The following is a 10,000-nucleotide window of genomic DNA, read 5'->3' on the forward strand; positions in this document are numbered from 1 at the left end:
GGTCAGTGCGTGTGTGTGTGTGTTTGTAGGGGGTCAGTGTGTGTGTACAGGGGTGTCTATTTGTGTGTATATATGTATGTAGGGTGTCAGTGTGTTTGTGTAAAGAGGGTGTGTACCAGGTCAGTGTGTGTGTACTTGGGTAAGTGTGTGTATGTGTGTAGGGGGCAGTGTGTCTGTGTATAGAGCTGTCATTGTGTGTGTACAGTCGTAAGTGCGTGTGTGTGTGTATGTGTCTAGAGGCAAGTGTATTTGTGTATAGAGGGGTCAATGTGTACGTGTGTGTGTGTAGGGGTCAGCGTGTGTGTTCAGGGTTAGTGTGTGTGTATGTGTGTGTACAGGTGTTTGTGTATACAGGGGTCAGTGTGTGTGTGTGTGTGTGTGTGTACAGGGGTCAGTGTGTGTGCGTGTACAGGGGTCAGTGAAAGAAAGAAATACTTCCTAATTATGCGCACACACAGGAACACTGACCCGTGTGAGAGCAGAGGGTTTAAACATCTGCACTGCTCTCCCGGGCTCGCTCCCATCAGTTACACATCACGCCGTGTTTACATGCCCCCAGATTCTGCCCATCACCGAGCACACTGACAGTATAACAGCCGCCTTTACCCCACAATCACCCTGCAGATTCAGAGCGCACACAGCAACATTTGGGTTACGTGCAGAACGGAAAGCCCGGTGGGTACTCGGCACTCCTGTTCAGTAGATTGCGGCCAGACGGTGCTAATGCCTCTGATCTCCGTGGTGCTGGGCCATGTTTATACGAGCATCGCGTCCTTGTCCCACCTGGCTACGGGTCAGCACCTGGTGAGAGAGTGTGCCATCTCGCACTTCTATCTTCCTACGGGCAAACTCCCCGTTACATCAAACACATGCAGATCATGGCAGCCACACAGCAGGGGGAGGGAGGAGGGGGTGCGGTACCTCTTATTGGACCAACAAGTAGTTGATATGTTACAGGCTTTCCAACCTCTCGGGGTAGGAGTAGGACCTGATGAAGGACCCTGAGAGGTTGGGAAGCCTGCAACGTACCAACTACTTGTTGGTCCAATAAGAGGTACCGTACCCCCTCCTCCCTCTCCCTCCTCTGTTACTACCTGGAAGAAAGGACAAACCCGGCCCCCCGACCCTTCTTTGCCTAGAGATCATGGTAGCAACAATATAAACACCTTGGGTGTATTCTGTGCTTTTCAAAAGCTTCAGGAAAGAGAATGATTTGTTTGAGCGAGAGGAATTTGTTTGAAATCTATTTGCCTGAGGCTTATTGAACCCACCAAGGTCCGTCCGTCCGTCCGTATTCATGAGGATCAGCATGTTTAATACCTGCAAAGTCGGGAATGCAGCAGTGTGGCAATGATCAGGGATGGGCTAGAAAGCCCCTTAACCCCTTGCCTTGCAGGCCTCACCGGCACTCAAGGTGTTAATGTCCCTTGCAGGAGCGGGATAGAAGGGGAACGATGTTACATGCTGCAGGAGCCGGTCTGAAAATTGAGACCCAGTAGAGTCAGATCTGCCCGCGTGACAGCCGGAGCCCTGGGTTAGGGTCTGTCTGGATTAACACGTCGCAGACTCCATCAGCCCCTCTCTACGAAACTAGAGAACACCCCCCCCCCCTGCTGTTTGATGGAGGGGGGTCTGTTTCGCTCTCCCGACAGGCTCCTTTGGGACATGTTGTTCAGTTTCCGTCTGTTTCACGTGAAACCGTTCCAAAGATGTGTCTGATACATCCCATCCTCCTATCATCATTAGCATACGTTATTTGTACATACTGTACGACTGCTCGCTGTATCACCGCTCTGTGTGCATGTCTCGTATGCAGTGTACACGTACCGTGGTGCAAGTATACTTCTGATGCACAGACCACGACTTGTTTGTTTTTTTGCAAGCACAAAGAATAGAACGATAGGCGGTTTTATTTATAGCGCACTGGCCATATGCGCAGTGCTGTACATAGAGGGAAAAGCAGGGCAGCGCAGGAGAATATGATCTTAAATGGCAGAAACAAAAGCATTGAGAGTAGTCACTACACGGAAGAGCTTACAATCGAAGTGTCTCTAAGTGCAGAAAGTCTGTCTCTTATTAGAGCGTGGAGGTTTCTAATAAAAACTTAAAGTGCTTTCCCCTCAATGTTTAATCATTATATTTCTTATAATGCTATTCTTGCATTGGGAGCCAGTAACGTGTGGTACGCAGAGATGTACAGGCACAGTCCCTGTGACGTGCTAGAATGGGCAATCCCAGCCATATCCTACGTGTGTGTGTGTGTTTTCTAATAAATCAATTCTGTAGTATTAGATAATACTTATTTAAAAAATTCAATTAAACTCTTATTGCCATTTTTAATGCGTTTTAATATACTGAGCATCATTTGATGTCTATAGCAGGGTTTAGCCCACATCCCCAGCAGTGCAAGATCTCTGTAACACTTACCTGTTTGTGATAATTTGTTGCTAATGTTCCCAGCAGTTTGAGCTGCAAACTGTAACAATTGTAGCTGCTGAGTTACACTGACTGAAGGATTGATTGAAACTGAAAGGCAGCCATTTAGTGAACCCTGGGAAGCGGGATCGTTGTTGATAGATCACGGGAGAACCAATCGATCGGCAGCTTAGATAATTAATTTTCAGTTAAGGTAATCAAAGGCTGCATATATTAAAAGGAAAAAATATTTTTTTTAAATGCCGCTTGGGCTGCCTCTTTGAAAGTGTACATTGTCGGTGTCAGAGGGAAATAAAGTGACAGTCAGGGTCTCGTGGAACGGACACCAGGATTTGAACCGGGCTCTCCTGCTTCAGTCCAAGCCGGCACCGTTACTCACGGGCTGTACGATTCCTTTAAAGTCCGGGCACACACCATCACTTTGTAGGCAGTAAACCACTTACAAGACCCATGAACCAAACAGAGTTTTGTGGTGCGGGCATATATATCTATATCTTAAAACACACCTCCTTAACGCAGCATACGAGTACCTCCGTGGCTGATAACATTACACCTCATACACTGACCGTGGCCCCTGCAGGCGCACTTACCAGAACACACGCCTACTGTCTCTGTACATTCCTCCTACCAACCAATTAGACTGTAAGCTCTTCAGAGCAGGGACTCCTTTTCCTAAATGTTACCTTTATGTCTGAAGCGCTTATTCCCATGACCTGTTATTTATATGATTGTCACGTGTATTACTGCTGGGAAGCGCTATGTACATGAACGGCGCTATATAAATAAAGACACATACATACATACATACATACATGTACATACAGTATATTGCCATGTAAGTGGAGCTTCTTTAAACCTGTGAATGACCCTATAGTAATATCCCTTTACCTCCCCCTGTCTCTGGCACCAAAGAAACCCCAATGCTGCTTCCCGCACTGCAAATTATTTAGTTCATTAATATATTTTTTGCTTCTCATAATTATGGGTCATTTATTTAATTCCTTTGGGCAAAACGTTTCCAGCTGCAGCCACGCCAAGGTAGAGGCCCTACCTGCAGGTCCTTGGATTGTAAGCTCTGTGGCAAGGGCGGCCTTGGGGGTCTGCTGGTGGCCCTTGAGGACTGGAGTTGGCCAGCCAACAACTGAGCCACTGATTTGAGCCACCTGTGCTGAAGCAGGGTCAAATTCAGCCACCTGTGCTGAAGCAGGGATATCAAAACCTGACCACTTGGAGACCCCTGAGGACTGTGCTGAAGCAGGGATATCCTTCAAACCTGACCTGTTGGGGGCCCTTGGGGACTGAAGTTGCCCACCCCCTGCACTACGGGATAGGGAATAGTGGCTGGACATGTCACATACAGTCAGATACCACTTAATCCTAATAAACATAGCCGGCATCCCTGGCAGCTAAGAGGTTAAATGTCAGAGGCGTTGGGCAGGGTCGTGAAGGGTTAAAGCAGGCCGAAGTTCCCCACTGCCAGCAGAGTTTAATGAGCGTGTTTCCTGGCACACGTAATTGCCATGCGTGTAGAGCTGGGAGTCACCATCCCCCACACCCCATGCTGCTTCCAACAGGACGGTCCCTGGCGGTGTGAGAGCTCTTTCACCGTCCCGTCTGTACTCCGTATTTCTGTGTGCCAGTATTGGGTCATTGGCCGTAGCCATGGTACGGAGATATAAACAATCCGCGAGTGAAATATACCGCTACATGCAGCTATATACCATTATATACCATTATATACAGTTATATACCATATTATATACCATCATATCCAGCTATATACTGTTATATACAGCTATCTACCATTATATACGGATATCTACCATTATATACAGCTATATACCGTTATATACCATTATATACCGTATATACTGTACAGCTATATACCATTATATACAGTAATATACCATTGTATACAGCTGTCTATCATTATATACAGCTGTATACAATTATATATAGCTATATACCATTATATACAGTTATATACCATATTATATACCATCATATCCAGCTATATACTGTTATATACAGCTATCTACCATTATATACGGATATCTACCATTATATACAGCTATATACCGTTATATACCATTATATACCGTATATACTGTACAGCTATATACCATTATATACAGTAATATACCATTGTATACAGCTATCTATCATTATATACAGCTGTATACAATTATATATAGCTATATACCATTATATATCAGTATATACAGCTATATACCGTATATACAGCTATATACAGTAATATACCATTATATACAGCTATCTTCCATTGTATATCATTATATACAGCTATATACTGTTATATACAGTTATATGCCGTTTCTTCCTGATCACAAACTCCCTTAATAATCCCACTATTTGTAGTTATATTTTGTAAATATATTGATGGTAAAATATTTTTTGTGGCTCCTCCGAAATAATAATAACTTTATTTATATCGCGCTCTCTCTCCCAACGGGACCCACAGAGCTTCACACATTCACAACCAGTTGAGTGCCGGAGGGGTCGCGGTGCCCGAGTGCACCGTGCGGTCATGTGACCCCGGCAGCCATTTTGCAGGAAACGGAAGCGGAGGGATCCTCCTCCGTTATCTCACTGGTCAGATCGCGTCCCGAGCTCCATGGGTACGCAGGACGCGTTCAAACCCGAAAAAAACAAGCCCTTTGAGCATGACGTAATTCAGGGGCGGCCAACTCCAGTCCTCAAGGGCCACCAACAGGTCAGGTTATCAGGGTGTCCCTGCTTCAGCACAGGTGACTCGATCAGTGGCTCAGTCAGCTACCTGTGCTGAAGCAGGGATAGCCTGAAAACCTGACCTGTTGGTGGCCCTTGAGGACTGGAGTTGGCACTCGGTATACACTTTGCTTTGAGCGCATGCGCAGAAACGCCGGCATCACCCTGGTCCCCAAGGTTCCTTCCCCCATACCCCTATACCTCCTTCCCCCATACCCCTATATCTCCTTCCCCCATACCCCTATATCTCCTTCCCCCATACCCCTATATCTCCTTCCCCCATACCCCTATATCGCCTTCCCCCATACCCCTATATCTCCTTTCCCCATACCCCTATATCTCCTTCCCCCATACCCCTATATCTCCTTCCCCCATACCCCTATATCTCCTTCCCCCATACCCCTATATCTCCTTCCCCCATACCCCTATATCTCCTTCCCCCATACCCCTATATCTCCTTCCCCCATACCCCTATATCGCCTTCCCCCATACCCCTATATCTCCTTCCCCCATACCCCTATATCTCCTTCCCCCATACCCCTATATCTCCTTCCCCCATACCCCTATATCGCCTTCCCCCATACCCCTATATCTCCTTTCCCCATACCCCTATATCTCCTTCCCCCATACCCCTATATCTCCTTCCCCCATACCCCTATATCTCCTTCCCCCATACCCCTATATCTCCTTCCCCCATACCCCTATATCGCCTTCCCCCATACCCCTATATCGCCTTCCCCCATACCCCTATATCTCCTTCCCCCATACCCCTATATCTCCTTCCCCCATACCCCTATATCTCCTTCCCCCATACCCCTATATCTCCTTCCCCCATACCCCTATATCTCCTTCCCCCATACCCCTATATCTCCTTCCCCCATACCCCTATATCTCCTTCCCCCATACCCCTATATCTCCTTCCCCCATACCCCTATATCTCCTTCCCCCATACCCCTATATCTCCTTCCCCCATACCCCTATATCTCCTTCCCCCATACCCCTATATCTCCTTCCCCCATACCCCTATATCTCCTTCCCCCATACCCCTATATCTCCTTCCCCCATACCCCTATATCTCCTTTCCCCCATACCCCTATATCTCCTTCCCCCATACCCCTATATCTCCTTCCCCCATACCCCTATATCTCCTTCCCCCATACCCCTATATCTCCTTTCCCCCATACCCCTATATCTCCTTTCCCCATACCCCTATATCTCCTTTCCCCCATACCCCTATATCTCCTTCCCCCATACCCCTATATCTCCTTCCCCCATACCCCTATATCTCCTTTCCCCCATACCCCTATATCTCCTTTCCCCATACCCCTATATCTCCTTCCCCCATACCCCTATATCTCCTTCCCCCATACCCCTATATCTCCTTTCCCCCATACCCCTATATCTCCTTCCCCCATACCCCTATATCTCCTTTCCCCCATACCCCTATATCTCCTTCCCCCATACCCCTATATCTCCTTCCCCCATACCCCTATATCTCCTTCCCCATACCCCTATATCTCCTTTCCCCCATACCCCTATATCTCCTTCCCCCATACCCCTATATCTCCTTTCCCAGCTCCAGCCCCAAATCCCGCAGCTGCTCCCACCTGTATTGTGTGTCACTTCTGAACAGCTGCGCACGGGCGCGCTTAATGGATTCCTTGTGTCGCCGGCCACAACACCTGTCTCCCGAGCAGCTGCTGGCGAATAAGCAAAACACACGTACCCATCACTGAGTACTCACACTCTGCCAGTGAGTGAGAGCTGAGGGTTAGTCTGGGACAGGTCGGGGTCACAGTCTGCCAGTGAGTGAGAGCTGAGGGTTAGTCTGGGACAGGTCGGGGTCACACTGCCAGTGAGTGAGAGCTGAGTGTTAGTCTGGGACAGGTTGGGGTCACAGTCTGCCAGTGAGTGAGAGCTGAGGGTTAATCTGGGACCGGTCAGCGTCACACTGTGCCAGTGAGTGAGAGCTGAGGATTAATCTGGGACCGGTCAGAGTCAGACTCTGCCAGTGAGTGAGAGCTGAGTGTGTCTGGGACAGGTCGGGGTACCACTCTGCCAGTGAGTGAGAGCTGAGTGTGTCTGGGACAGGTCAGGGTCACACTGCCATTGAGTGAGAGTTTAGGGTTAGTCTGGGACAGGCCAGGGTCACACTGCCAGTGAGTGAGTGCTGAGTGTTAGTCTGGGACAGGTCAGGGTCACACTCTGCCAATGAGTGAGAGCTGAGTGTTAGTGTGAGACAGGTCAGGGTCACACTCTGCCAGTGAGTGAGAGCTGAGTGTTAGTCTGGGACAGGTTGGGGTCACAGTCTGCCAGTGAGTGAGAGCTGAGTGTTAGTCTGGGACAGGTCAGGTCACACTCTGCCAGTGAGTGAGAGCTGAGTGTTAGTCTGGGACAGGTCGGGGTCACAGTCTGCCAGTGAGTGAGAGCTGAGTGTTAGTCTGGGACAGGTCAGGGTCACAGTCTGCCAGTGAGTGAGAGCTGAGTGTTAGTCTGGGACAGGTCAGGGTCACAGTCTGCCAGTGAGTGAGAGCTGAGTGTTAGTCTGGGACAGGTCAGGTCACACTCTGCCAGTGAGTGAGAGCTGAGTGTTAGTCTGGGACAGGTCGGGTCACAGTCTGCCAGTGAGTGAGAGCTGAGTGTTAGTCCGGGGCAGGTCGGGTCACAGTCTGCCAGTGAGTGAGAGCTGAGTGTTAGTCTGGGACAGGTCGGGTCACAGTGTGCCAGTGAGTGAGAGCTGAGTGTTAGTCTGGGACAGGTCGGGTCACAGTCTGCCAGTGAGTGAGAGCTGAGTGTTAGTCTGGGGCAGGTCGGGTCACACTCTGCCAGTGAGTGAGAGCTGAGTGTTAGTGTGGGACAGGTCGGGTCACACTGCCAGTGAGTGAGAGCTGAGTGTTAGTCTGGGACAGGTCAGGTCACACTCTGCCAGTGAGTGAGAGCTGAGTGTTAGTGTGGGACAGGTCGGGTCACACTGCCAGTGAGTGAGAGCTGAGTGTTAGTCTGGGACAGGTCGGGTCACACTCTGCCAGTGAGTGAGAGCTGAGTGTTAGTCTGGGACAGGTTGGGTCACACTGCCAGTGAGTGAGAGCTGAGTGTTAGTCTGGGACAGGTCGGGTCACACTCTGCCAGTGAGTGAGAGCTGAGTGTTAGTCTGGGACAGGTTGGGTCACAGTCTGCCAGTGAGTGAGAGCTGAGTGTTAGTCTGGGACAGGTTGGGTCACAGTCTGCCAGTGAGTGAGAGCTGAGTGTTAGTCTGGGACAGGTCGGGTCACACTCTGCCAGTGAGTGAGAGCTGAGTGTTAGTCTGGGACAGGTTGGGTCACACTGCCAGTGAGTGAGAGCTGAGTGTTAGTCTGGGACAGGTCGGGTCACACTCTGCCAGTGAGTGAGAGCTGAGTGTTAGTCTGGGACAGGTTGGGTCACAGTCTGCCAGTGAGTGAGAGCTGAGTGTTAGTCTGGGACAGGTTGGGTCACAGTCTGTCAGTGAGTGAGAGCTGAGTGTTAGTCTGGGACAGGTTGGGTCACAGTCTGCCAGTGAGTGAGAGCTGAGTGTTAGTCTGGGACAGGTCGGGTCACACCATAACGTCTCTGATCATAAATATATAATTTTTATACTTATGAATGTGTCACTTTGTGTGAGTGCGTTTCTGTGTGTCTGTGTGTGAGTGTGCGCTTCTGTGTGTCTGTGTGTGTGTGTGTACGCTTCTGTGTGTCTGTGTGAGTGTGCGCTTCTGTGTGTCTGTGTGTGAGTGTGCGCTTCTGTGTGTCTGTGTGTGAGTGTGCGCTTCTGTGTGTCTGTGTGTGAGGGTGCGCTTCTGTGTGTCTGTGTGTGAGTGTGCGCTTCTGTCTTTGTCTGTGTGTGAGGGTGCGCTTCTGTGTGTCTGTGTGTACAGTGCGCTTCTGTGTGTCTGTGTGTGAGTGTGCGCTTCTGTCTGTGTCTGTTTGTGTGTGTACGCTTCTGTGTGTCTGTGTGAGTGTGCGCTTCTGTGTGTCTGTGTGTGAGTGTGCGCTTCTGTGTGTGTGTGCTCTTCTGTCTTTGTCTGTTTGTGTGTACGCTTCTGTGTGTCTGTGTGTGAGTGTGCGCTTCTGTGTGTCTGTGTGTGTGTGTACGCTTCTGTGTGTCTGTGTGAGGGTGCGCTTCTGTGTGTCTGTGTGTGAGGGTGCGCTTCTGTGTGTCTGTGTGTGAGGGTGCGCTTCTGTGTGTCTGTGTGTGTGTGTACGCTTCTGTGTGTCTGTGTGAGGGTGCGCTTCTGTGTGTCTGTGTGTGAGGGTGCGCTTCTGTGTGTCTGTGTGTGAGTGCGCTTCTGTGTGTCTGTGTGTGTGTGCGCTTCTGTCTTTGTCTGTGTGTGAGGGTGCGCTTCTGTGTGTCTGTGTGTGTGTGCGCTTCTGTGTGTCTGTGTGTGAGGGTGCGCTTCTGTGTGTCTGTGTGTGAGGGTGCGCTTCTGTGTGTCTGTATGTGAGGGTGCGCTTCTGTGTGTCTGTGTGTGTGTGTGCGCTTCTGTGTGTCTGTGTGTGAGGGTGCGCTTCTGTGTGTCTGTGTGTGAGGGTGCGCTTCTGTGTGTCTGTGTGTGTGTGCGCTTCTGTGTGTCTGTGTGTGAGGGTGCGCTTCTGTGTGTCTGTGTGTGTGTGTGCGCTTCTGTGTGTCTGTGTGTGAGGGTGCGCTTCTGTGTGTCTGTGTGTGAGGGTGCGCTTCTGTGTGTCTGTGTGTGAGTGTGCGCTTCTGTGTGTCTGTGTGTGAGTGTGCGCTTCTGTGTGTGTCTGTGTGTACAGTGCCAGATGACCCCCTAGGCACAGTAGGTAGGTGTCTTGGGGGCCC

General features: G+C 49.8%; 1 protein-coding gene across 10 annotated transcripts in view; it reads left to right on the forward strand.

The window, feature by feature from the left end:
- ARHGEF2 (Rho/Rac guanine nucleotide exchange factor 2) overlaps positions 1 to 10,000 on the forward strand; it is a 160,555-nt gene that overhangs the window by 102,819 nt on the left and 47,736 nt on the right. The window lies entirely within an intron of this gene.

The sequence above is a fragment of the Ascaphus truei genome, chromosome 7 (assembly GCF_040206685.1).
Source record: "Ascaphus truei isolate aAscTru1 chromosome 7, aAscTru1.hap1, whole genome shotgun sequence".
Taxonomy (NCBI): Eukaryota; Metazoa; Chordata; class Amphibia; order Anura; family Ascaphidae; genus Ascaphus; species Ascaphus truei.